General features: G+C 42.0%; 1 pseudogene; it reads left to right on the top strand.

The window, feature by feature from the left end:
* The window catches only part of LOC133550442 (wee1-like protein kinase 1-A), a 70,823-nt pseudogene extending 46,425 nt beyond the window's left edge, over nt 1-24,398 (top strand).
* The last annotated feature ends 2,781 nt before the right edge of the window (nt 24,399-27,179 follow it).

Raw genomic sequence — 27,179 nt, 5'->3', positions numbered from 1 at the left:
CAACACAGGTAGCCTGCTAATAAGTTAGCTGAAAGCTAATTCACGGGGCGCCAGAGAGCATAACTTACCGTCACGTGGAAGACAGCAGCCTGACGACACACACGTGTCTCAGCCTGGACTTCTGCTGTGACATTTGACGTTCAGTGACCATAACAAAATGTAGGAAATCCCAGTACTAAACTTAGAATGATACAATTTGCAAAATAAAGAGTCACATTACATAATGTGTAAATGTAATAAATTAGATAAGATGACATTAAAATAAAATGACATCAAAACAAGAACAGTAGTAAGACAGTGAGCATTTGAGATCATAAATTACCTCTGTTACAGCTACATGCACAAGTTAATGAATAGGGATCCCAAAATCGAGCTTTGAGGAACCCCACAGGTCATAGCCAATTGGTCGGAAACACACTTACCTATTTAAACAAAGTATGATCTGTGATCGACATAGGACCTGAACCAATTAAGAACAGAACCAGATATTCCCCCCTAGTTTTCTAACATCACTAATAGTATGTTAAACTGTGTCAAAGGGCTGCATTCAGGTCCAGCAGAACCAAGACTGAGACTTTTCCTGCATCTGTGCTCAGGTGGATATCATTTGTCACCTTGATCAGGGCTGCTTCAGTGCTGTGATGCGGCCTAAAGCCTGATTGGAAAGTATCAAACATATTATTAAACAGGAGAAAGTCATTAAGCTGCTGGCATACAACTTTTCTAGGACACTGCCTAAAAATGAAAGGTTTGATATAGACTGATAGTTGTTCAGTACTGTCACATCAAGACTACGCTTCTTTAGGCAGCAGTTTTTAAAGCTTTTGAAAATGTTTCAGTCGGAAGTGAAATGCTAACTAGATTAGTAAATTGTTGTAACAAACGGCTCAGCACAGACTTTAGAAATCTAATGGGTAACTAGATAAAAAAGTATGTTGATGGACTCCAACTCTGGATGATTTGTTTACCTGTTTTGTCAGCGACCAGAGTGAAATGTGCCATCTTTAACTGACTAGCTGGCTGCAGAGTGGGTATTTGTTTTCCAGGAATTGTTGCATTTTTATTGCCTTGAACTTTATCATGAACACATATGGCAATCTCATTGCGTTTAAATGAAGAAATTAGTTCTACTGGAACTGAAATTGTGGGGTTTGTTAATTTGCTTACTGTAGCAAACAGGACACGAGAGTTATTACTAAGTCTGTACATTGCTGCATTTATCTTTCCCTCTATCCTGACTAGTCTCCCAGTTCCTGCCACTAAAAGCATGATGTTGCCACTACCATGCTTCACTGTCGGGATAGTATTGGCCTGGTGATGAGCGGTGCTTGGTTTCCTCCAAACATGATGCCTGGCATTCACGCCAAAGAGTTCAATCTTTGTCTCATCATACCAGATAATTGTCTTTCTCATGGCCCGAGAGTCTTTTCAGGTGTATTTTGGAAATCTTTTGGATGAAAACCAACACTTCCTATTCAATGTGATGGAGCTTGAGAGGTGCTGCAAAGAGGAATGGGAGAAACTATTAAAATATAGTTGTCCCAAGCTCGTGGCATCATATTTAAAATAACTTGAGGCTGTAATTTCTGCCGACAAAGTATTGCGAGAAGGCTGTGTATACCTATGTACATGTGGTGTATTAGTTTTTCATTTTGTAATACATTTGGAAAAAAAAAAGTCACATTGTCATTATAATGTATTGATTGTTGAATTTTGAGGACAAACATACTTGATTCCACTTTGGAATAAGGCTGTCACATTAAAAAATGTAGAAAAAGTGAAGCGCTGTGAATACTTTCCAGATGCACTGTAGCACTTCTTGGGTAAATTTCTTTTGCCAGCCACAATTTGTATTCATCCTCAAAAAGTCATGTATTGTTGAAGTAGCCCACAAAGACAGACTGAAAACATTTTCAAATCCTCAGTCCACAGCAGTTGTCTTGTCACACATTGATTTTTTGGGGGGATGAATGTCATTTAAAATACACTTCCATTACTTATCCATAACATCTAGAAAAAGAGTATTTAACCATTACATTTCCAGAGCTTGGAAATTGCATTGATGGGAAGATCCACCACTTTTCAAGGTTTTTCATGACTGTACAAACCCTGACCCTATTCCTGAATGAGTTTACCTTCAGTATATAACTGTTTGGGAATAGAAGATGGCATGCATTTTTAGGAGCTAAAAGGCATTCATTTGGGCATCAGGCAGCCATGTGAATAAATTCTGCAATTTGGATTATTGTTGACTTCATGCATTGAGTTTTATTAAATTTGTTAGGCATCAGTTCCCCAAGGAAGCCCTTTCAGTAATTGGAAACACTTCTTCGTCCGCATGTTGATGAGCACACAGCATATTCCTTCAGATAAAATGGAGAGGGAGTAATTCGGACCGGGTTAAAGTCTGGGCTTCACTCACATTTACTGTTTTTTTTTGTTAAATCATGTTTAAATGCCCCCAAAAGAAATGCTCTGCAAGTTGTAAGAGAGATTTGTGGTCAAAAATCCTGGACCACTAATTAAATCACTTTCTATTTTCCCTTACTTTATTTGAATTTTGGAAAGGGAGTTTCTGAAAATTAAACAGCTTGGGCTGAGAAGCAATATTGGAGTTGAGGGACTTTGCATGGGGAAAATATCCAAATACCTGCAGAAATTGTTTTTTGTATTTGTGTGGACAGATGTTTTACTGTGTACTTTTTTTGTATATAAACACATACACACATTTTGAAAGCTGGGTTCTCATGCTCATTTGACCTGGGGGCTGCTTGAGGTATTCACTTCAGAATCACATTTTAACCACGTGACTACTAAATCAGTTCACAAATTCTACCAGGAGCTATAATAGCGACCTTGAGCTATGGTAGGCCTTAAATGGGAACTGCACTTTTTTGGGAATTTTGCCTCTCGATCAAAATTTTTATGAAAGACATGACGACTGATGTATTAGTTTTTAATGCACTCTAAATCTAAATAAACGTAAATACAAGTCTGCTTTTGGAGGTCCTCTATTCCGCCCGTAAAACCCAATAAAAACATCCAAAAAGCGCCAACAATACTCCATTCACATTTCGTACTTGAATATTAACCAAATATTGGTAACATTGATATTACAAGCCCTAACCCAGACAAAATATTTATAGCAGCGCTGTGATCACAAGCTTTTGTGCCAATGTTTCCTTCCTCGTGATAGTTTATTGTAGTTAATATATCATGCTTTTCACGTTGATAATAAGACTAGGACGTAACCCGACAAGTGGGCACGCTTTGACAGCCAATTTAGACCCAGAAATGGCGAGAACGATACAAAAAGATGCTCGGTTCAACCCTCCTTTTCTTCGTGAGGAAATGGGAATATATCAACATCCTAGCAATCTGCATCCTAATGACCGCAGACCTTGTATAGTAAGTCATATTTTATTAAGATGGCGGCGCCCGTACGGGCTGCAACATTGCGGAGCTGCTGCTAAAGATGGAACATTTGGCAGAAATACCGGACAATTCTACAAACTTTATGGCTGGCTCACATCGTGGTCACTCCGTGATCACGTACGACCGCCAGACACTTCTGGATGTGGACATATCGGGCCGTTTTGGACTGATAGACGCTTGCGTGCTAGACTTGCTAACTAGCATGGGAATACGTCGGCGGCTACATCCAGCGGCCTGTGAAGCAGGGGAGTCTAGTAGCAGCGGGGGCCGTCTATGGAGCAGACGCCAGCGGTGTGATCGGAAACGCGGATGTCGAGCGGGGCTAAAAACAAAGCAGAAGGCTAATCCCCACAGAACACCACTTCCCTCCATCCTGAAGATGGATTTAAATGAAAGATGCGAGACTACTGGTCTGGGTAAGGAGTCAGTTAAATTAGAACAAGTTTTTTCTGCTTTGAGTGTTTCAGAGTTGGACATGTGTTCTACTGAGGTGGCTAACTATGATGCGTGCAGTTTATCAAAGCAACAAACAAACAATCGGAAAATTCCCGTTACTGAGGTGGCTAACCATGATGCGCGCAGTTTATCAAAGCAACAAACAAACAATCGGAAAATCCCCGTTACTTATGGGGCTAACCATGATGCGTGCAGTTTATCAAAGCAACAAACAAACAATCGGAAAATCCCCGTTACTGAGGTGGCTAACCATGATGCGTGCAGTTTATCAAAACAACAATCAAACAATCGGAAAATTCCTGTCGTATCAATTCCTAGATATGGTCGTAACTATACTAAATGCACTGGGCATAATAAACACAACATTATTAATATTGCTACTACGGATAATTTGATCAAAAATTCCCTGAAACAGCCCACTACCTATAATATAGGTTTTTTAAACATAAGATCATTGTCTCCCAAAATGTTATTAGTTAATGATATTATCAGAGACAACAATATTAACGTCATCGGTCTCAGCGAAACCTGGCTCAAACCAAATGACTTTTTTGCGCTAAATGAGGCATGTCCTCCTAACTTTACACATGCGCATATTGCCCGTCCGTTTAAAATGGGTGGGGGGGTCGCACTAATGTACAATGAAAACTTTAACCTTAGTCCTAACATAAATAATAAATATAAATCGTTTGAGGTGCTTACTATGATGTCTGTCACACCGCTGCCTCTACACCTGGCTGTTATCTACCGCCCCCCAGGGCCCTATTCGGACTTTATCAATGAATTCTCAGAGTTCGTTGCTGATCTAGTGACACACGCCGATAATATAATCATAATGGGGGACTTTAATGTCAATATGAATACCCCATCGGACCCACCGTGCGTAGCGCTCCAGACTGTAATTGATAGCTGTGGTCTCACACAAATAATAAATGAACCCACGCATCGCAACGGGAATACGATAGACCTAGTGCTTGTCAGGGGTATCACCGTTTCCAAAGTTACGATACTCCCGTATACTAAAGTATTGTCCGATCATTACCTTATAAAATTCGAGGTTCAGACGCATGTTCGTCAAACTAATAATAATAACAACTGCTATAGCAGCCGCAACATTAATACAGCCACAACGACAACTCTTGCTGACCTACTGCCCTCGGTAATGGCACCATTCCCAAAGTATGTGGGCTCTATTGATAATCTCACTAACAACTTTAACGACGCCCTGCGCGAAACCATTGATAACATAGCACCGCTAAAGTTAAAAAAGGCTCCAAAAAAGCGCACCCCGTGGTTTACAGAAGAAACTAGAGCTCAGAAATTATTATGTAGAAAGCTGGAACGCAAATGGCGCGCGACTAAACTTGAGGTGCACCATCAAGCATGGAGTGATGGTTTAATAACTTATAAACGCATGCTTACCTTAGCTAAAGCTAAATATTACTCAAATCTCATCCACCGTAATAAAAACGATCCTAAATTTTTGATTAGTACGGTAGCATCGCTAACCCAACAAGGGACCCCTTCCAGTAGCTCAACCCACTCAGCTGATGACTTTATGCAATTCTTTAGTAAGAAAATTGAAGTCATTAGAAAGGAGATTAAAGACAATGCGTCCCAGCTACAACGGGGTTCTATTAACACTGATACGATGGTATATACGGTGGATACTGCCCTCCAAAATAGTTTCTCTCGTTTTGAGGAAATAACATTAGAGGAATTGTTACAACGTGTAAATGGAATAAAACAGACAACATGTTTACTTGACCCTCTTCCTGGGAAACTGATCAAGGAGCTCTTTGTATTATTAGGTCCATCAGTGCTAAATATTATAAACTTATCACTCTCCTCGGGCACTGTTCCCCTAGCATTCAAAAAAGCGGTTATTCATCCTCTTCTTAAAAGACCTAACCTCGATCCTGACCTCATGGTAAACTACCGACCGGTGTCTCACCTTCCCTTTATTTCAAAAATCCTTGAAAAAATTGTTGCGGAGCAGTTAAATGAACACTTAGCGTCTAACAATCTATGTGAAACCTTTCAATCCGGTTTCAGGGCAAATCACTCCACGGAGACAGCCCTCGCAAAAATGACTAATGATCTATTGCTAACGATGGATTCTGATGCGTCATCTATGTTGCTGCTCCTCGATCTTAGCGCTGCTTTCGATACCGTCGATCATAATATTTTATTAGAACGTATCAAAACACGAATTGGTATGTCAGACTTAGCCCTGTCTTGGTTTAACTCTTATCTTACTGATAGGATGCAGTGCGTCTCCCATAACAATGTGACCTCGGACTACGTTAAGGTAACGTGTGGAGTTCCCCAGGGTTCGGTCCTTGGCCCTGCACTCTTCAGCATCTACATGCTGCCGCTAGGTGACATCATACGCAAATACGGTATTAGCTTTCACTGTTATGCTGATGACACCCAACTCTACATGCCCCTAAAGCTGACCAACACGCCGGATTGTAGTCAGCTGGAGGCGTGTTTTAATGAAATTAAACAATGGATGTCCGCTAACTTTTTGCAACTCAACGCCAAAAAAACGGAAATGCTGATTATCGGTCCTGCTAGACACCGAACTCTATTTAATAATACAACTCTAACATTTGACAACCAAACAATTAAACAAGGCGACACGGTAAAGAATCTGGGTATTATCTTCGACCCAACTCTCTCCTTTGAGGCACACATTAAAAGCGTTACTAAAACGGCTTTCTTTCATCTCCGTAATATCGCTAAAATTCGCTCCATTCTGTCCACTAAAGACGCTGAGATCATTATCCATGCGTTTGTTACGTCTCGCCTCGATTACTGTAACGTATTATTTTCGGGTCTCCCCATGTCTAGCATTAAAAGATTACAGTTGGTACAAAATGCGGCTGCTAGACTTTTGACAAGAACAAGAAAGTTTGATCACATTACGCCTGTACTGGCTCACCTGCACTGGCTTCCTGTGCACTTAAGATGTGACTTTAAGGTTTTACTACTTACGTATAAAATACTACACGGTCTAGCTCCATCCTATCTTGCCGATTGTATTGCACCATATGTCCCGGCAAGAAATCTGCGTTCAAAGGACTCCGGCTTGTTAGTGATTCCCAAAGCCCAAAAAAAGTGTGCGGGCTGTAGAGCGTTTTCAGTTCGGGCTCCAGTATTCCCGGTAACAGTTCGAGATGCCACCTCAGTAGAAGCATTTAAGTCTCACCTTAAAACTCATTTGTATACTCTAGCCTTTAAATAGACTCCCTTTTTAGACCAGTTGATCTGCCGTTTCTTTCCTTTTTCTTCTATGTCCCACTCTCCCTTGTGGAGGGGGTCCGGTCCGATCCGGTGGCCATGTACTGCTTGCCTGTGTATCGGCTGGGGACATCTCTGCGATGCTGATCCGCCTCCGCTTGGGATGGTTTCCTGCTGGCTCCGCTGTGAACGGGACTCTCGCTGCTGTGTTGGATCCGCTTTGGACTGGACTCTCGCGACTGTGTTGGATCCATTGTGGATTGAACTTTCACAGTATCATGTTAGACCCGCTCGACATCCATTGCTTTCCTCCTCTCCAAGGTTCTCATAGTCATCATTGTCACCGACGTCCCACTGGGTCATTATTGTCACCCATGTCCCACTGGGTGTGAGTTTTCCTTGCCCTTATGTGGGCCTACCGAGGATGTCGTGGTGGTTTGTGCAGCCCTTTGAGACACTAGTGATTTAGGGCTATATAAGTAAACATTGATTGATTGATTGATTGATTATGGTTTTTTTGGCGCTCATAAAATCTGCAGTGAGTAATAATCAGTGATGTAGTTGAAAACAGCGAAGGCTGGATGCGTTTTTAAAATGAATGCGCCGCGTATGCTTAGAATGAGCAAAATACGTAAATATTAAATGTTATTACAAATATTTACTTATGGTATATAAAACCGTAATGGAGGTGGAGGGATGTTTTAAGGGCTTTGTAGGCAGAATAGAGCGCCTCTCATAGGCTCCATTGTAAGCAGACATTTGATCGCAATCATTTACTAGTTGAATGCATAAAAAAACCCTCCCAAAAAATATGTCATCATGTCTTTCATAATGGTTGTGAAGGGTAGGCAAACTTCCCCCCAAAAAGTGCGGTTACCCTTTAAGTCATTATAAATGTAAAATTGAATTTAAAAGTGATATGTTTTGAAACTGTTGAGTTTTGCAGGAGAGGGTCGGAGACAATTCCGCTAGTTTCCACTGTTTTAGTCTTGCTTGGTCTTATTCACTCAGGGTCTTGGTGGGGTAGTGGGCAAGGTGTTGTTTTTTTACTGTTTACACAAAGAAGTAAAATTAGTGTTTATTGCATAAATTAAAATGTTTTATATTTTTCTGTGGTTATAAAGCAGCTTAGCTCCAGTTATACTCGTGTTCTCGTTTGTATATTTCCATGGCCTTCTCAAGGGCAACACAGTGCACAGCTGCCAGGGCTTGGACCGTTGCATGTGTCATTAAGTGATTAAAATGCACTTCAACTATTATATCAAAAAAACTAAGTAAATACAAGTAAACTCATGTCATGTTGCTAGTGACGTGAGTTATTTGACATGAGAAAATAAAACAATTGGTCTGATTTAGGAGCATTGCATCAACTGTGACATATTTACATTCTTTAATTAATGAGGGAAGTAAATTCTGACCTCGGGACCCCCCAGGAAGAGCTGGACAAAGTGGCTGGGGAGAGGGAAGTCTGGTGTTATGTACTGAGAAGGAGTTGACGGCACAGACACCAGGCGGCAGTAAAGTTCTATGATGTATTATATATATCAATCAATCAATCAATGTTTACTTATATAGCCCTAAATCACTAGTGTCTCAAAGGGCTGCAGCACAAACCACTACGACATCCTCGGTAGGCCCACATAAGGGCAAGGAAAACTCACACCCAGTGGGACGTCGGTGACAATGATGACTATGAGAACCTTGGAGAGGAGGAAGGCAATGGATGTCGAGCAGGTCCAACATGATACTGTGAAAGTTCATTTAATTAATGGATCCAACACAGTCGCGAGAGTCCAGTCCAAAGCGGATCCAACACAGCAGCGAGAGTCCCGTTCACAGTGGAGCAGGCAGGAAACCATCCCAAGCGGAGGCGGATCAGCAGCGCAGAGATGTCCCCAGCCGATACACAGGCAAGCAGTACGTGGCCACCGGATCGGACCGGACCCCCTCCACAAGGGAGAGTGGGACATAGAAGAAAAAAAAAAGAAACGGCAGATCAACTGGTGTAAAAAGGGAGTCTATTTAAAGGCTAGAGTATACAAATGAGTTTTAAGGTGAGACTTAAATGCTTCTACTGAGGTGGCATCTCGAACTGTTACCGGGAGGGCATTCCAGAGTACTGGAGCCCGAACGGAAAAACGCTCTATAGCCCGCAGACTTTTTTGGGGCTTTGGGAATCACTAATAAGCCGGAGTCCTTTGAACGCAGATTTCTTGCCGGGACATATGGTACAATACTATCGGCAAGATAGGATGGAGCTAGACCGTGTAGTATTTTATACGTAAGTAGTAAAACCTTAAAGTCACATCTTAAGTGCACAGGAAGCCAGTGCAGGTGAGCCAGTACAGGCGTAATGTGATCAAACTTTCTAGTTCTTGTCAAAAGTCTAGCAGCCGCATTTTGTACCAACTGTAATCTTTTAATGCTAGACATGGGGAGACCCGAAAATAATACGTTACAGTAGTCGAGGCGAGACGTAACAAACGCATGGATAATGATCTCAGCGTCTTTAGTGGACAGAATGGAGCGAATTTTTGAGATATTACGGAGATGAAAGAAGGCCGTTTTAGTAACGCTTTTAATGTGTGCCTCAAAGGAGAGAGTTGGGTCAAAGATAATACCCAGATTCTTTACCGTGTCGCCTTGTTTAATTGTTTGGTTGTCAAATGTTAGAGTTGTATTATTAAATAGAGTTCGGTGTCTAGCAGGACCGATAATCAGCATTTCCGTTTTTTTGGCGTTGAGTTGCAAAAAGTTAGCAGACATCCATTGTTTAATTTCATTAAGACACGCCTCCAGCTGACTACAATCCGGCGTGTTGGTCAGCTTTGGGGGCATGTAGAGTTGGGTGTCATCAGCATAACAGTGAAAGCTAATACCGTATTTGCGCATGATGTCACCTAGTGGCAGCATTTAGATGCTGAAGAGTACAGGGCCAAGAACCGAACCCTGGGGAACTCCACACGTTACCTTAACATAGTCCGAGGTCACACTGTTATGGGAGACGCACTGCATCCTATCAGTAAGATAAGAGTTAAACCAAGACAGGGCTAAGTCTGACATACCAATTCGTGTTTTGATACGTTCTAATAAAATATTATGATCGACGGTATCGAAAGCAGCGCTAAGATCGAGGAGCAGCAACATAGATGACGCATCAGAATCCATCGTTAGCAATAGATCATTAATCATTTTTGCGAGGGCTGTCTCCGTGGAGTGATTTGCCCTGAAACCGGATTGAAAGGTTTCACATAGATTGTTAGACGCTAAGTGTTCATTTAACTGCTCCGCAAAATTTTTTTCGAGGATTTTTGAAATAAAGGGAAGGTGAGACACCGGTCGGTAGTTTACCATGAGGTCAGGATCGAGGTTAGGTCTTTTAAGAAGAGGATGAATAACCGCTTTTTTGAATGCTAGGGGAACAGTGCCCGAGGAAAGTGATAAGTTTATAATATTTAGCACTGATGGACCTAATAATACAAAGAGCTCCTTGATCAGTTTCCCAGGAAGAGGGTCAAGTAAACATGTTGTTTGTTTTATTCCATTTACACGTTGTAACAATTCCTCTAATGTTATTTCCTCAAAACGAGAGAAACTATTTTGGAGGGCAGTACCCGCCGTATATACCATCGTATCAGTGTTAATAGAACCCCGTTGTAATCTCCTTTCTAATGACTTCAATTTTCTTACTAAAGAATTGCATAAAGTCATCAGCTGAGTGGGTGGAGCTACTGGAGGGGGTCCCTTGTTGGGTTAGCGATGCTACCGTACTAAACAAAAATTTAGGATCGTTTTTATTACGGTGGATGAGATTTGAGTAATATTTAGCTTTAGCTAAGGTAAGCATGCGTTTATAAGTTATTAAACCATCACTCCATGCTTGATGGTGCACCTCAAGTTTAGTCGTGCGCCATTTGCGTTCCAGCTTTCTACATAATAATTTCTGAGCTCTAGTTTCTTCTGTAAACCACGGGGTACGCTTTTTTGGAGCCTTTTTTAAATTTAGCGGTGCTATGTTATCAATGGTTTCGCGCAGGGCGTCGTTAAAGTTGTTATTGAGGTTATCAATAGAGCCCACATATTTTGGGAATGGTGCCATTACCGAGGGCAGTAGGTCAGCAAGAGTTGTCGTTGTGGCCGTATTAATGTTGCGGCTGCTATAGTAGTTATTATTATTATTAGTTTGACGAACATGCGTCTGAACCTCGAATTTTATAAGGTAATGATCGGACAATACTTTAGTATACGGGAGTATCGTAACTTTGGAAACTGTGATACCCCTGACAAGCACTAGGTCTATCGTTTTACCGTTGCGATGCGTGGGTTCATTTATTATTTGTGTGAGACCACAGCTATCAATTACAGTCTGGAGCGCTACGCACGGTGGGTCCGATGGGGTATTCATATGGATATTAAAGTCCCCCATTATGATTATATTATCGGCGTGTGTCACTAGATCAACAACGAACTCTGAGAATTCATTGATAAAGTCCGAATAGGGCCCTGGGGGGCGGTAGATAACAGCCAGGTGTAGAGGCAGCGGTGTGACAGACTTCATAGTAAGCACCTCAAACAATTTATATTTATCATTTATGTTAGGACTAAGGTTAAAGTTTTCGTGCTATATTAGTGCGACCCCCCCACCCCTTTTAAGCGGACGGGCAATATGCGCATGTGTAAAGTTAGGAGGACATGCCTCATTTAGCGCAAAAAAGTCGTTTGGTTTAAGCCAGGTTTCGCTGAGACCGATGACGTTAAGATTGTTGTCTCTGATGATATCATTAACTAACAACGTTTTGGGAGACAATGATCTTATGTTTAAAAAACCTATATTATAGGTAGTGGGCTGTTTTAGGGAATTTTTGATCAAATTATCCGTAGTAGCAATATTAATAATGTTGTGTTTATTATGCCCAGTGCATTTAGTATAATTACGACCATATCTAGGAATTGATACGACGAGAATTTTCCGGTTGTTTCATTGTTGCTTTGATAAACTGCACGCATCATGGTTAGCCACCTCAGTAACGGGGATTTTCCGATTGTTTGTTTGTTGCTTTGATAAACTGCACGCATCATAGTTAGCCACCTCGGTAGAACACATGTCCAACTCTGAAACACTCAAAGCAGAAAAAACTTGTTCTAATTTAACTGACTCCTTACCCAAACCAGTAGTCTCGCATCTTCCATTTTAATGCGGCTGCAGGATGGAGGGAAGTGGTGTTCTGTGGGGATTAGCCTTCTGCTTTGTTTTTAGCCCCGCTCGACATCCGCGTTTCCGATCACACCGCTGGCGTCTGCTCCGTAGACGGCCCCCGCTGCTACTATACTCCGCTGCTTCACAGGCCGCTGGATGGAGCCGCCGAATTATTCCCATGCTAGTTAGCACGTTGAACAAGCACGCTGTTATCTACCGCCCCCCAGGGCCCTATTCGGACTTTATCAATGAATTCTCAGAGTTCGTTGCCGATCTAGTGACACACGCCGATAATATAATCATAATGGGGGACTTTAATATCCATATGAATACCCCATCGGACCCACCGTGCGTAGCGCTCCAGACTATAATTGATAGCTGTGGTCTCACACAACGGCCCGATATGTCCACATCCAGAAGTGTCTGGCGGTCGTACGTGATCACGGAGTGACCACGATGTGAGCCAGCCATAAAGTTTGTAGAATTGTCCGGTATTTCTGCCAAATGTTCCATCTTTAGCAGGAGCTCCGCCATGTCGCAGCCCGTCCGGGCGCCGCCATCTTGGATATATATATATATATATATATATACATATATATATATATATATATAGTATATGCAGGACTGTCTCAGGAAATTGGAATATTGTGATAAAGTCCTTTATTTTCTGTAATGAAACTAAAAACATGGAAATGTCATACATTCTGGATGCACTACACATCAACTGAAATGTTGCAAGCCTTTTATTATTTTATTATTGCTGATTATGGCATACAGCTTAAGAAAACTCAAAAATCCTATTTCAAAAAATTTGAATATTTCCTCAGACGAAGTAAAAAAAAAAGATTAATAACAGCAAAACAAAATAAAACATTTGAAAATGTCAATTAATGCACTAAGTACTTGGTTAGGAATCCTTTTGCATGGATTACTGCATTAATGCAGCGTGGCATGGAGACAATCGGCCTGTGGCATTGCTGGGTTGTTATGGATGCCCAGGATGCTTCACTAGCGGCCTTTAGCTCATTTGCCTTATTAGGTCTGGCGTCTTTCAGCTTCTTCTTCACAATACCCCACAAATTATCAATAGGGTTCAGGTCAGGGGAGTTGGCAGGCCAATCGCGGACAGTAATGCCATGGTCAATACACCAGTTACTGGTGGTTTTGGCACTTTGGGCAGGAGCCAGATCATGCTGGAAAATGAAATCATCATCTCCATAGAGCTTTACAAAAGATGGAAGCATGGAGTGCTCTTGGTACACAGCTGCATTGACTCTGGACTTGATGAAACACAGTGGACCAAAACCAGTAGCTGACATGGCTCCCCAAACCATTGCTGACTGTGGGAACACACTGGATTTCAAGCAACTCGGATTTTGCTCCTCTCCAGCCTTCCTCGAGACTATAGCTCTTTGACTTCCAAATGAAATACAAAATTTGCTTTTGTCTGAAAACAGGACACTGGACCACTCTGCAACTGTCCGTCAGTCAGACGCTTGTTGCGTTGTCTTGAGTTCAGGAGTGGCTTGACCATGGGAATACAGCTATTGTAGCTGTATCTGTTGAAAAGCTCTATGGAGATGATGATTTCATTTTCCAGCATGATCTGGCACCTGCCCAAAGTGCCAAAACCAACAGTTATTGACCATGGCATTACTTTCCGCGATTGGCCTGCCAACTCCCCTAACCTGAACCCCATAGAGAATTTGTGGGGTATTGTGAAGAAGAAGCTGAAAGACACCAGACCCAATAATGCAAATGAGCTAAAGGCCGCTATTGAAGCATCCCGGGCATCCATAACAACACAGCAATGCCACAGGCCGATTGTATATATGTATATATAATAATAATCATAAACATCACTAACTAGAACTATAGAATGGAGTGTGAAACAAAACCCAAGAGTGTGTATCTGCCATTGCGAGCAGGGGCGTGTCTCGGCACACTGCCAACGAAGGTGCTGGCGGACCCAACTGCTGGGGAAAAGCGGGTTCGAGCCCGCGCCGTGACGTCTGGGCTTCTTTGGTTAGGCTGCTGCTCCCACAACCCGACCTCGGATACGCAGCAGTAAATGGATGGATGGATGCCTATGTGTGCTTATGACTGAGTCCAAGCTGAGGCCAAAAAAAAAAACTTGGCCACAGCCTGGACCCCCTTCCCCAAGAGTCCAGTCTGTAACCAACCTTTCAGACAATCGCCCCCCTCCCAATAACCCCAGCGCTCTCCTTTTTCCTACCTTTTAAGGAGTGCCGTAAATAGGCTGCACCATCAGGGTTTCTGTTCCGTCTCCCTGTTCACTGTTTGTCTCATCTTGAATGGAATTGTGCTGTAAATCTCGTACATTTCGTTGTACTTGTGCAATGACAAAAACGATTGGTCCATTTCATTCCAAAACCACATCATAAAGTTAATTTACATTGATTTTAAACTGTGCAATAAGTCCTTTTTTGCAGTCTAATTACATCGTTTACCACAATTAAAGTGTTATAGTTTATAAACAACTTGTCTATAAATCATACGTTATTAAATGTCGTATATTTAGTTGCTATATAGGTAAGCAATGACAAGCACCGTTTTGAAATTCTCACTTAAAAAAATGTTTGCGCATTTGAATTGTTTCTTGCTTTAAACAGCGGAACATGCACTATTTTCAACAACTGAAATAATAACCATAAGCTGTGTATTAACCATATTTGGTCAAGTGAATTGTGAATTATATTTATATAGCGCTTTTCTCTAGAGATTCAAAGCGCTTTACATTGTTGAACCCAATATCTAAGTTACATTTTTAAACCAGTGTGGGTGGCAATGGGAGCAGGTGGGTAAAGTGTCTTGCCCAAGGACACAACGGCAGTGACTAGGATGGCAGAAGCGGTGATCGAACCCTGAACCCTCAAGTTACTGACACGGCCACTCTTCCAACCGAGCTATAGTTTGTCAAAGTTTGGATTGGCAAAATTCAGCACAATTACGTATGTTGCATCAACCACGTTACAAATCAAGTCTCCACTCTGGCGTTGTAAGCGCTACTGTGGGCGTTCCCTAGAGGGCGTTCCATTAAGTGTCTCCAGTACCGCAACTAGAATTTTCTCGCTTCGTCTTCTTCTTTTTCTTCTTCTGTTATTTTTGATTGTCCGAATCAATAACTGTGTCGGCCTTAAACTGACTCAGCAGCGCCACCTGTTGTTGTATAATGTGAATTTTCGTTGCTGCCGGTGAGAAACAAAGAATTGTGTGTGAAACAAAAATGTTCACTTGAAGAAAATAGTTATTCTACCTGTAAATTGTTTTTAACCTGAAGAAAATAGATGTTCTACATGCAAATCCTTTCGTGTGTTTGCGTAACACGTTTGTGGAATTTTGGCAGTAATTTCACTCCATACTCATGCCACTTCATTACAGTCCGACTACTGTAGGCCGTAGTCGATGTCAAAAATAAACAATTAAAAGACACAAACACCACCGTCCTACGCCATCATTTCTACCACTCAACACGCGTGGGAACCGAATGTTGTCCACGTTCTCCGCTTACATCCATCCTTTCCCAACTTCGCTACTGTATTTTAGTGTTGGTCATTATGGTGGCACTTGGAGAGACAAGTGTTTTCCTGGGTGGTACTCAGTGAAAAAAGTTTGAGACCCGCTGATCTAATCGATAGAAGCCATTGGTAAGTTTTCTTGCATTTTTACAGAATATCTATGCAGGAAATGCCTTCCAAAATATCTTAGAAATGGTAAATTATCTTCAACCTCACGGGACCCCTGAACCCCGAGTGGCCTTGTGGTGAGAGTGTCCGCCCTGAGATCGGTAGGCCGTGAGTTCAAACCCCGGCTGAGTCATACCAAAGATTATACAAATGGGACCCATTACCTCACTGCTTAAGACTTAGCATCAAGGGTTGGAATTGGGGGTTAAGTCACCAAAGTGATTTCTGGGCGCGGCAACTGCTGCTGCTCACTCCTCCCCTCACCTCCCAGTGGGTAGAACAAGGGGATGGGTCAAATGCAGAGGATAATTTCACACCTAGTGTGTGTGTGACTATCAGTGGTACTTTAACTTTAAAAGGGCCCCTTAATGCCCAGCTGATATCTTTCAATTCGTCTCTTTTTATTTTAATCAACTGGGATCCCTGGGGTGTGCGAGCCACAATTACCATAAACCTTGTAGTTAAGTGGAGGGTAACACAATATGGCCCGGGAGTATGAGACCTCTGCCCTAAATTTAAAAGGTCAGGCTGATTACCATTCTTTAGGTCAAATTCAAAACTATGTCTCCCGGCTGGCCTAGAAACACCTCGGGATCCCCCGGGAAGAGCCAGACGAAGTGGCTGGGGAGAGGGAAGTCCGGGCTTCCCTGCTTAGGCTGCTGCCCCCGCGACCCGACCTCGGATAAGCGGAAGAAGATAGATGGATGGATGGCCAAATTCAACAACTGCCAGACGGTTGTTAAAAACGACTTCAAACGCTTGTTGTCCTTGTCGTTAAAAGTCAGCATTAATCAGTGGCAGTGAGTTCAGTCCCAGAAACACTTCCCGTTCTCACAAATAAAATACGTCCCGCCACTCACCAATATGGGACAAATTGCTCGGAAAAGCCGCGAATGAGATCCAAAATTAACAGAAAGAGGCCTTGGTCACACACCACTTAGTATGAAGCACATCACTACCCCAGCATGCACCACACAAAATCAAAACAACACCATATTGGCAGGAAAAAGCGCAAACTAGTTAGTTTTCCCTGTGTCTTTTCTTAGTAGTCCAAACAATGGTAGACAGATGCTGTGCACCAGAAGTCCAGGAGAAATTAAAAGAGCGAAGAGCATTTTACCGCATTACTGAAGAGCCATAAACATGCTAGCAGAAAGCAACAAAACAAACGTTATATGTCCACGAGGTATCAGATACGGAATGTACCACTTTCAACATTATAATATTGTTTATTTTATTATCAGTCATTATGGGTCGGTTCTGTTAATCTGTTAAATGTTGTGTTGTGTCGCTCAACATCTGTGTGATTCCAAAATGCAGTAATATTTGAAGGATTGAAGCTAAAACTGTCTTGTTTTGGGGTTGTCTGGTAACTTTCTGTTTTATGTTGGAAGTCTAATCCTCCTCTCGTTTCAGGCCACTTGTCTCTCCTGATTGCCTGATTGTGGCCACCTGTGTTACCCTGCCTCATGTGTATATAGTCCTCGTCTTCCCCTGTTTCGTTACCAGAGTATATCGTCTGATCGTGTACCTCCAGCCATCTTCCACAGTCTTGTCCAAGTCGCTAAGTATTGCCTTGCTTTATTCTGTGATTTCTTTGCACATTCTGATGAAGAGTGATTTTTGATTTGCTAAAGGATATTGAGCTAGTTACGTAGCCTTCTTTTTTCCCTCCTCTTGGAGCGCTTTAATTTGTGGTTTTCTTAACTCTTTATAGTTTAGTTTCTGTTTATAGTTTTTCGTCTCCTTTTCGTAAACGATTTTCTTTTGGTGTAGGCAGTCGTAGAATGTTGTTTTTTGATTATTAGATCCGTGTATATTTTGCTATCGCCCTTTTTCCTCCCACAATCAATCAATCAATCAATCGATGTTTATTTATATACAGCCCAAAATCACAAGTGTCTCAAAGGGCTGCACAAGCCACAACGACATCCGCCGTACAGAGCCCACATACGGGCAAGGAAAAACTCAGCCCAGTGAAACGTCGATGTGAATGACAATGAGAAACCTTGGAGAGGACCGCATATGTGGGCGAACCCCCCCCCCCCAAAGCCCCACGCACCCTGCACCCCCTCTAGGGGAGATCGAAAGCAATGGACGTCGAGTGGGTCTAACATAATATTGTGAAAGTCCAGTTTATAGTGGATCTAACATGATAGTGAGAGTCCAGTCCATGATGGGTCTTACATAATAGTGAGAGTCCAGTCCATAGTGGGGCCAGCTTGGCCAAGCCCCTGCTTGGGACCATCCCAAGCGAAGACGGGTCAGCAGCGAAGAGATGTCCCCAACCGTTGCACAGGCGAGCGGTCCACCCCGGGTCCCGACTCTGGACAGCCAGCACTTCATCCATTGCCCTCTGAAGTGATTTTCCGTTTTTGTTTTTCGCCCTGTGATACGTTTCCTTTTTACTCTAGTGTGTCAGGTCTAGAGTTTATAGCCAGTAGTTTTTTCACTCTATCTGAAGAGAGTTCTCAGAAACTGTTTAATAAAAAAACCTGGGTCAATCATTTCCCGTCTGCAACAGAGTCCTCATTCTTGCCAATGTCTAACAAAAACTGCTAATAATTTGTTTAAGCTGCTGCTTCTCCTGCCAACAAACCTAATTACAGTGGAACCTAGGTTCACAAACTCCTCTATTTGCGTCCTTTCCGGTTTACGAACATTCACATCGCGGAAAATATGCTTCTGTGTGCGGACAATGTCTCAGCATTCAAACGATTCATTCATTTACTCACTTATTTTGTGTGCTGCTGGAAGCCCTGTGGGAGTTGCAATTTTGATAGCATCACTTACTGTACATGCATGCATCACCATTTTGAAGAAGCTTGGCACCCTGCGCCACATCCTGTCCATATCCCGTACACACAGGCACGGCCATTTCAATGAGCTTCGAGGCTAGCGGCACTTCTGATGAGTTTACTTCCACAATTGTCGTACCATTCGCCGGTCAGAGCTGTGTCAGCGTGTTTAAGAGACCACTCTGTGTGATCAGAAACTCTTTAAATGTGTCCAAACTCTCGCAGTTTTGCTGTATAGCTACGGGTTTCTGGACAACCACTGAGCTAGCATCTTAGCTATGGTAGTTAGACTCGCTTGCAGAACCTTCACTTCAAAGATTGTATCAGCAAAGTCTTTAATTGTTATGAGACTGAAAAAGATACCACAGGGACATTTTTTACAGCGAAGGTATAGGCACTACTTGGACTCAAGCCAATGAAGGATTGCCTCACTCTGCTAGTTTGTGCTAACGCTAGCGGTGACTATGTGAAGCCCCTGCTTTTTTTTAATCACTCCAAAACCCCCATAGTCATACTTGCCAACCCTCCCGGATTTTCCGGTGGACTCATGGAATTCAGCGCCTCTCCTGAATACCTCCCGGAACAAATTTTCTCCCGAAACTCTCCCGAAATTCAGCAGAGCTGGAGGCCACGCCCCCTCCAGCTCCATGCAGACCTGACTCAATGTTGTGGCCCACTTAAACAGGACAATACTGCCATCTACTGTACATAGAATAGAATGTAAATATATTCTACATTTAAGTGCAGTCAAGAAACTTGCATTAGGGAGTCTGTTCTGAAGCCCACAGTAAAGAGACGTAACTTCATCACGTCGCCTGGTTATTGACTCCAAACCAATATATTACACCGTCGACGTGCAAAATGAAGAAATATGCTCGCAAGTTCCAGAACGATTGGAAACAAGAATTTCAGTTTATCCAGGAGAGTTCGAGGGGGAAGGGGTATGTTGCCTGTAAATTTTGTAGAACAGACTTCTCCATTGAACACGGCGGCCAAAGGGATATACTCAGCCATGAACGGTCAGTCAGTAAAGCACAACGGGTCTGCAGCGCAGTATCATTCACAACCCAGTATTATGGGCCACCTCGCAAAATGGAGACCCGATGGTGTAACTTATGCTGAGACAAAGATGGCTATGCTGATAGCTGGAAGCAACATCCCGTTCTCATTTGCGAATGTCTACAACAAATCCGTGAAGGATGTTCCCGGATTCGGAGATTGCTCGCCAATACGCAAATGGTAGAACAAAGGTTACTCAAATAGTGAAAGGTAAGTGTTGTTGTATTTTTTTAGCAACCAGCAAGCACAGTAGAGTTAGTAGAACAAATGTGTTTTTATTACAGTGTATTTGATAGGTACCGTCGTAAATTCAACTATTTATTTTATTTATATATATAAAAAAATAAATATATATAGCTAAAATTCACGGAAAGTCAAGTATTTCATATATATATATATATATATATATATATATATATATAGATATATATGTTATATATATATATATATATATATATGTATATATATATATATATATATATATATATATATATATATATATATATATGTATATATATATGAAATACTCGAGTTGGTGAATTATATGCCACCCCCTCTTAACCACGCCCCCAACCACGCCTCTGCCCCCCCCCACGACCACGCCCCCCCACCCCACCCCCCGAACTCGGAGGTCTCAAGGTTGGCATGTATGCCCATAGTGTTCAAAAATGGTACAAACATTCCAGACACAAGGTGAAATTAGTTTTCTTTCCTTCCTACATATACAGTGTATATAATTTTGTTGAGCCACGAATCAGTTATTCATCTTTACATTGATTCTTAAGGGAAACTCACTGTAAAAACTTTTCGGTTGGCGAACCTTGTTGAAGAACTAATTTGTAGACTGAGGTTCAATGGAGTTTTATGACGCAGGAGCTCTACAGTAAGAGTCAGAGCCATTAGGCAAGAAAATCTTTCCCACCTATTATAAGGAATCCAAACGTATTGTGAGTGTGGAATAGAAAAAATGGTAATATCTACTTAATATTTTAGTAGTTCTCATGAGTTAAGGATTAATATGTGCTATTTGTTTACATTTCTATCTCAAGATGTGACTTTAAGGTTTTACTACTTGCGTATAAAATACTACACGGTCTATCTCCAGCCAATCTTGCCGATTGTATTGTACCAAATGTTCCGGCAAGGAATCTGTGTTCAAAGAACTCCGGCTTATTAGTGATTCCCAGGGCCCCAAAAAAGTCTGCGGGCTATAGAGTGTTTCCTTTTCAGGGTCCAGTACTCTGGAATGCCCTCCCGGTAACAGTTTGAGATGCTACCTCAGTAGAAGCATTTAATTCCCACCTTACTGTAAATCTCATTTGTATACTCTAGCCAATAGATAGACCCCCTTTTTACACCAGTTGATGTGCTGTTTCTTTTCTTTTTTCCTGTGCAAGGTTTTTCCAGATTTGGTGATTTTCCGTTCCTGCTAGACACCGACACTTGTTTTATGATGTCCCCTTAACATCTGACAACCAAAGAATTACACAAAGTGACTCGGTAAAGAATCTTGGTATTATCTTCGAACCAACTCACTCATTTGAGTCACACATAAAGATTGCTACTAAAACAGCCTTCTTTCATCTCCGTAATATCGCTAAAATTTGTTCCATTTTGTCCACCAGCGACGCTGAGATTATTATTTATGCGTTCGTTACGTCTCGTCTCGATTACTGTAACATCTTATTTTCGGGTCTCCCTATGTCTAGCATTAAAATATATCAGCTGATACAAAATGCGGCTGCTAGACTTTTGACAAGAACAAGAAAGTTTGATCATATAACGTCTATAATGGCTCACCTGCGCTGGCTTCCTGTGCACTTAAGATGTGACTTTAAGGTTTTATTTCTTACATATAACATACTTAGCAATCTATCCTATCTTGCTGATTGTACTGTACCTTGCTTTCCATCCAGAAACCTACGCTCCAAAATGATATCTTATTTGTGATTCTCCAGAGCCCAAAACATGTCTGCGGGCTATAGAGTATTTTTTATTCGGGCTCCAGTACTCTGGAATTCCCTACTAGTAACAGTTAGGGATGCTACCTCAGTAACAACATTTAAGTCCCAATTTAAAACCCATTTGTATACCCCAGCATTTAAACAGATCCATTTTTAGACCAGTGATCTTCTCTCTCTCTTTTCTGCTCTGCCCCCATCTCCTACGTGGAGAGGTTTTTAAGTGGCCACAAATCAGTTTCCACGGACAAGGCACTAGCTGTTTCAAGTCTTTACCCGGGGTGCACCACTCCTCTGTGCATCAGTTTGTGACATCTCTGCGCTGCTGACTTGTCGCAAGAGGATTCTATGCTGGCCTCACTCAGGGTTGTACGGCATACCAGTACTAATAAAGTACCGCGATACTAATTGATTAAAATCGGTACTCTACTGCCTTTGAATAATACCGGTACTGTTCTTTTGTCTGAATGCCGCTGTGCGGCGGTGACTACAGAGCCGAGGCGCATGATGTTGAGTGCGTCAAAACGTACATACAAATGCATACAAGCAATGACCTCTTGGAGAGAAAAAAATTGGAATAAAGCGACAATTCTACTGGTCTATAAAGAGTGTGCGTGGAGTAAAATATGGAGGTATTTGGGCTTCAAAAGTAAGAGTAACGCTTTAAACAAGGAAGCACCGCGCTTCAAATGTGGCGATTAGTATTACCGCCTTTGCTTCAAACGTAAGTAAACATTTAAATAATGAGCATTCATATCTGCACAAGGAGTTATAAAGAATGACAGGTAAAAGATTAGTTACACCTGTCCTGCTGTTTGGCTCCAGAGCAGACTGTCGTCAAGGAGCACAGGGGAGACGTTCCCTGCAGGGACAATGTTTTTGTCGGGGTTTAACACCCTTATCATTACAATGGGTCTGCAAGGCTCTGCTTTACAGTCAGAATTGGGGACCGCCGATTTGTAAAATTCTGTTTGCTTGATTATTAGTTTTTCAGGACACAACCAGACCCATCCATTCATCTACTGCACAGTGCTCGTGCTCCCTTTCTTTCTCTTTACCCGCCCACTCACTCACTGACTTCATTCAGCCAACACGTTGCCATTCTTGCAAACACACTTACACTACTCTCATAAGTTAACTAGTGCCCCGGCTGTGTACATGGAGATACATACTTAACATGTAGATATGTAGAGCCGCACACAGCTGCTTGGCTTGATGCCAAATAATAGCGGACTTAAGACAGCCCATTTAACGTCAGCTCATGCAAGTAAAATGACTGAATTTGGTAACAAATTGCTACAATTTGTGTTTTATCTTTAACAAAAGTGTGTTTTACCTGCTACATGGCTTATCTCTATACATTTATCCATAGTTGTGTTGTTGTACTTACTTATAATTGTATTATGCAACAGGAAACATGTTAATTTTTGTATTGTAAGATTTTCTGTTAAAATAAAGCCAAAATTGACACTTTTTTGTAGTTCTATTTATTTGGAAAAATATTAAAAAGCATCAATACACATTTTTGTACTGGTACCAAATTATTGGTGTCGGGACAACTCTGGTCTGGACTCTCGCATTCTTAACTATATCCACTCGGCATCCATTGCACCGGCCACCCAGGGAAGGGGTTCCCACATCTGCGGTCCTTTCTAAGGTTTTACATTGTTCCCAATGGTGTAAGTTCATATTTGTCCTGATGCGGGATCAGATCCGAGGATGTCGTCATGGATTGTGCAGCCCGTTGAGACATTATTATTAAAGACTAAATAAACTTTTACTGTTTGATATTTCCGATTTATTACCTTATTTACTTTGTATTAGTCAAACCCTTGTTTTTCTGCATATTGTTAATTTGTCTTAATGTTATGGATATTGAGGGTAGGTGACGGCTCAGACACCAGGGGGAAGTATAACTTTATGTATTTATTATATATAGACCATATATATAATAATAATCAAACCACGCCAAATTTACTAACTAAGGAAATGAAGTGTGACAAAATCCAAGAGTGTGTATGGTGTAAGGCTATGTGTTGTAGATTAGTTGTTGAATGTTACCCTAAATGTTGAACGAGATACGCGGAAGTCCAGGGGAGAGAGAAGTCTACAGGTCCGAGTCCAAAGCCAGGGAAGTCAAGGATCGAGGGAGGCAGTCAGAGTCCAGAAGGAGATCCGGAGAAAAGTGAGACGCACAGCTTACTTTCCAGGCGACGGAGGGTACTGCAGGGGCGACACAAGAAAACACACGGAACACGGAGGGGCAAAACACAGAGAGAGCAGGATTGCATCAAGCAGGATGATCGCTTACTGTATCCCAACAGAAGACTATACTCCGGCGCCACATGGCAGGTTGTGCGAGCTTATGTAGGTCAGCTTGTTCATCCCATCCAGGTGCGCTGATTACAGATCTCTTGCAGCCGTGCGGAGGGGCGCCCGCAGCGGAGAGGAAACGCCCGTGGGCGTGGCCGGCGGTGCTCTCACTGGAGTGCACAGAAGGATGAGCGGCGTTGGCAGGAGTCTGAGCCGTAACAGTTAATTCTATATGGGGGTTTGAATGTCTGGTAACAACATACTTGAAAGTGTTATGGACAATTTTGATGAAACTTTCAGGATATGTTAGAAAAGGGACCTGATTTTGGGGATAATCCAGATCATTTCTACTATGCCAATTTTGTGTTTACATTACGGTGCTGAACTTCTGTGTGTATGCTTGCGGCCCCACCACACAAACAAAGAGAGTGACTGACTTAAAAAAACTAATACAATACAACAAAGTCGTCCAAGTGCAGAGACCAAGACTGTTGGGAAGCAACAGACTAAGAAAACAAACACACACTGACATGGTAATTTCATGTATCCTTTATTTTGATGGGGTTGGTCTGTTAGTGACCAACATAACTCAACAAGGACGGATTTTGATTAAACTTTCATGAAATGTCTGAAATTGGAAAACAGTTCTTTACTATTGTGAGATAAGGCCTGGCAGAGGTAAGACAGGTACTCTCTGAGTGCTTTTCTGGTTTAAACTGGATTTATTTACCTGCTGGATCAACCCCCCCTTCGTTTTTCCTCTCCTCCTTGGATTGGTTGTGAGGTAACACACAAGAGCAATTGAGTCAATTTTGGCCTTGCTCAAAATACTTTCAAATACTTGGATTACAAAATTCCATGCAACAAAGTAATGTTTAAGACCATTTCGACAATTTGACAAAAGACAGTATTGGCATTGCTCAAAATACTTTCAGATACTTGCATTAGATAATGCAATCCAACAACGTAATGTTTAAGACCATTAGTATTATTCCTGGCTGCGTGTCGCTCCCTTTATGACCACAGTGCTGCGTTGGGATTTGAAGCGCTTAGAGTGTACAACCAATCTGCCGCTGATATTTCTATGTGAGTCATGGAGTGCGCAATGGATATCCAATCTTGCAGCCAGGCCCTGATGGGCAAAATAAACCAATGTCATTAAGCTCTGGTGCCTGTCTTGCAAACCGGTGTCCCTGAACACTTATTGCTCTTGTATAACTGAAGTACTGAGTCGTTAATATACCAAACAGCAGTAACCGTTTAAATCAGTGGTTGCTAATTAATGTTAATCTTTTAATGCATAAGTCTCGTCAGTTAATCTTTTTTTCTGATGTCTGTGTGCATAATGGACGATATACGATTATCATTCTCCAATATCAATATATAATGAGGTTGCCTGTGGAATGATACTGCATATGTATGATATCAAGAGGAATTAATCCTTTCACAAGGTACGAAAGGGTTTAAGTAAGTATTGTTTGCAGACGACACAAAAGCATTTTGCTCAAGAGAAAACACACAGAAGCTTATACAATAACAGAAAAAAATTAACAAATTAAAGAGATGGTTTGACAAAAACAAACTCTCTTTGAATCTCAGTAAAACTAAAATAATGCTTTTTGGTAACAGTAGAAGAGAAAGTCAAACACAAAACAAATAAACGGAATATATATTAAAAGAGTAACAAAAACCAAATGTTGGGGTTTTTATAATAGATGATAAAATTAACTGGAAATATATAAAGATATACAACATAAAATGGCAAATAATATTTAAATAATTAATAAATCAAAATACTTTCTGGTAACCCTAAATTGGCTTTAGTGTGTGAATGTGACTGTGAATGTTGTCTGCAATGCGGCGACTTGTCCAGGGTGTACCCCGCCTTCCGCCCGATTGTAGCTGAGATAGGCGCCAGCGCCCCCCGCAACCCCGAAAGGGACTAAGCGGTGACAAAACCCACACTCAAAGTTCATACCAGCAATAACATTGTGGTAAGGAAGAATGGCTAATTAAGAGTGGTTAATAAAGAATGGGGCAGCATGGTGGAAGAGGGGTTAGTGTGTCTGCCTCACAATACGAAAGTCCTGAGTAGTCCTGGGTTCAATCCCGGGCTTGGGATCTTTCTGTGTGGAGTTTGCATGTCCTCCCTGTGAATGCATGGGTTCCCTCCGGGTATTCAGGCTTCCTCCCACCTCCAAAGACATGCACCTGGGGATAGGTTGATTGGCAACACTAAAATTGGCCCTAGTGTGTGAATGTGAGTGTGTATGTTGTCTGTCTATCTGTGTTGGCCCTGCGATGAGGTGGCTACTTGTCCAGGGTGTAACCCGCCTTCCGCCCGATTGTAGCTGAGATAGGCACCAGCGCTCCACGCGACCCCAAAGGGAATAAGCGGTAGAAAATGGATGGATGGATAATAAAGAGTGTGCGTGAAGTAAAATAGGGAGGTATTTGGGCTTCAAAACTAACAAAAAAGGTGACGCTTTAAAGTTAAAGTTAAAGTACCAATGATTGTCACAATCAAAGTGGTGCCGCGGTGCAAGTGTTGCTTTACACCTTTCCTGCTACTTTGCTCCCATACCGTGGTTGAGGAGAGCAAGGCAGACATTCCCAAAGTGAATGGTGTCACCCCACGACAAAACTTCGGCCCTGTAGGGAATGTCTGCCGTGCACTGGGCAATCCTAGTCCGGTCGGAATGACGAGGCCGTCGATTAGTTACAACTTGGTCACTTTATTTATAATTTCCACAGGGCACAGCCGGACATCCACTCCTGTACATGCTACTGCTAACTCCCCTTTCTTGTCCACTTACTTACTCACGTCACTCACCCCACATGCTGCCATTCTTAAAGGAGCGCACACACATACGTTACTCTCACAATAGCTGCTTTAAAACATGCCTCGCCAAGGGTGGCAATTAGTATTAGCACCTTTGCTTCAAACATACAGTGGGGCAAAAAAGTATTTAGTCAGCCACCGATTGTGCAAGTTCTCCCACTTAAA

The sequence above is a fragment of the Nerophis ophidion genome, linkage group LG04 (genome assembly GCF_033978795.1).
Source record: "Nerophis ophidion isolate RoL-2023_Sa linkage group LG04, RoL_Noph_v1.0, whole genome shotgun sequence".
Classification (NCBI taxonomy): domain Eukaryota; kingdom Metazoa; phylum Chordata; class Actinopteri; order Syngnathiformes; family Syngnathidae; genus Nerophis; species Nerophis ophidion.
This window is presented reverse-complemented; position numbering and strand designations above follow the sequence as displayed.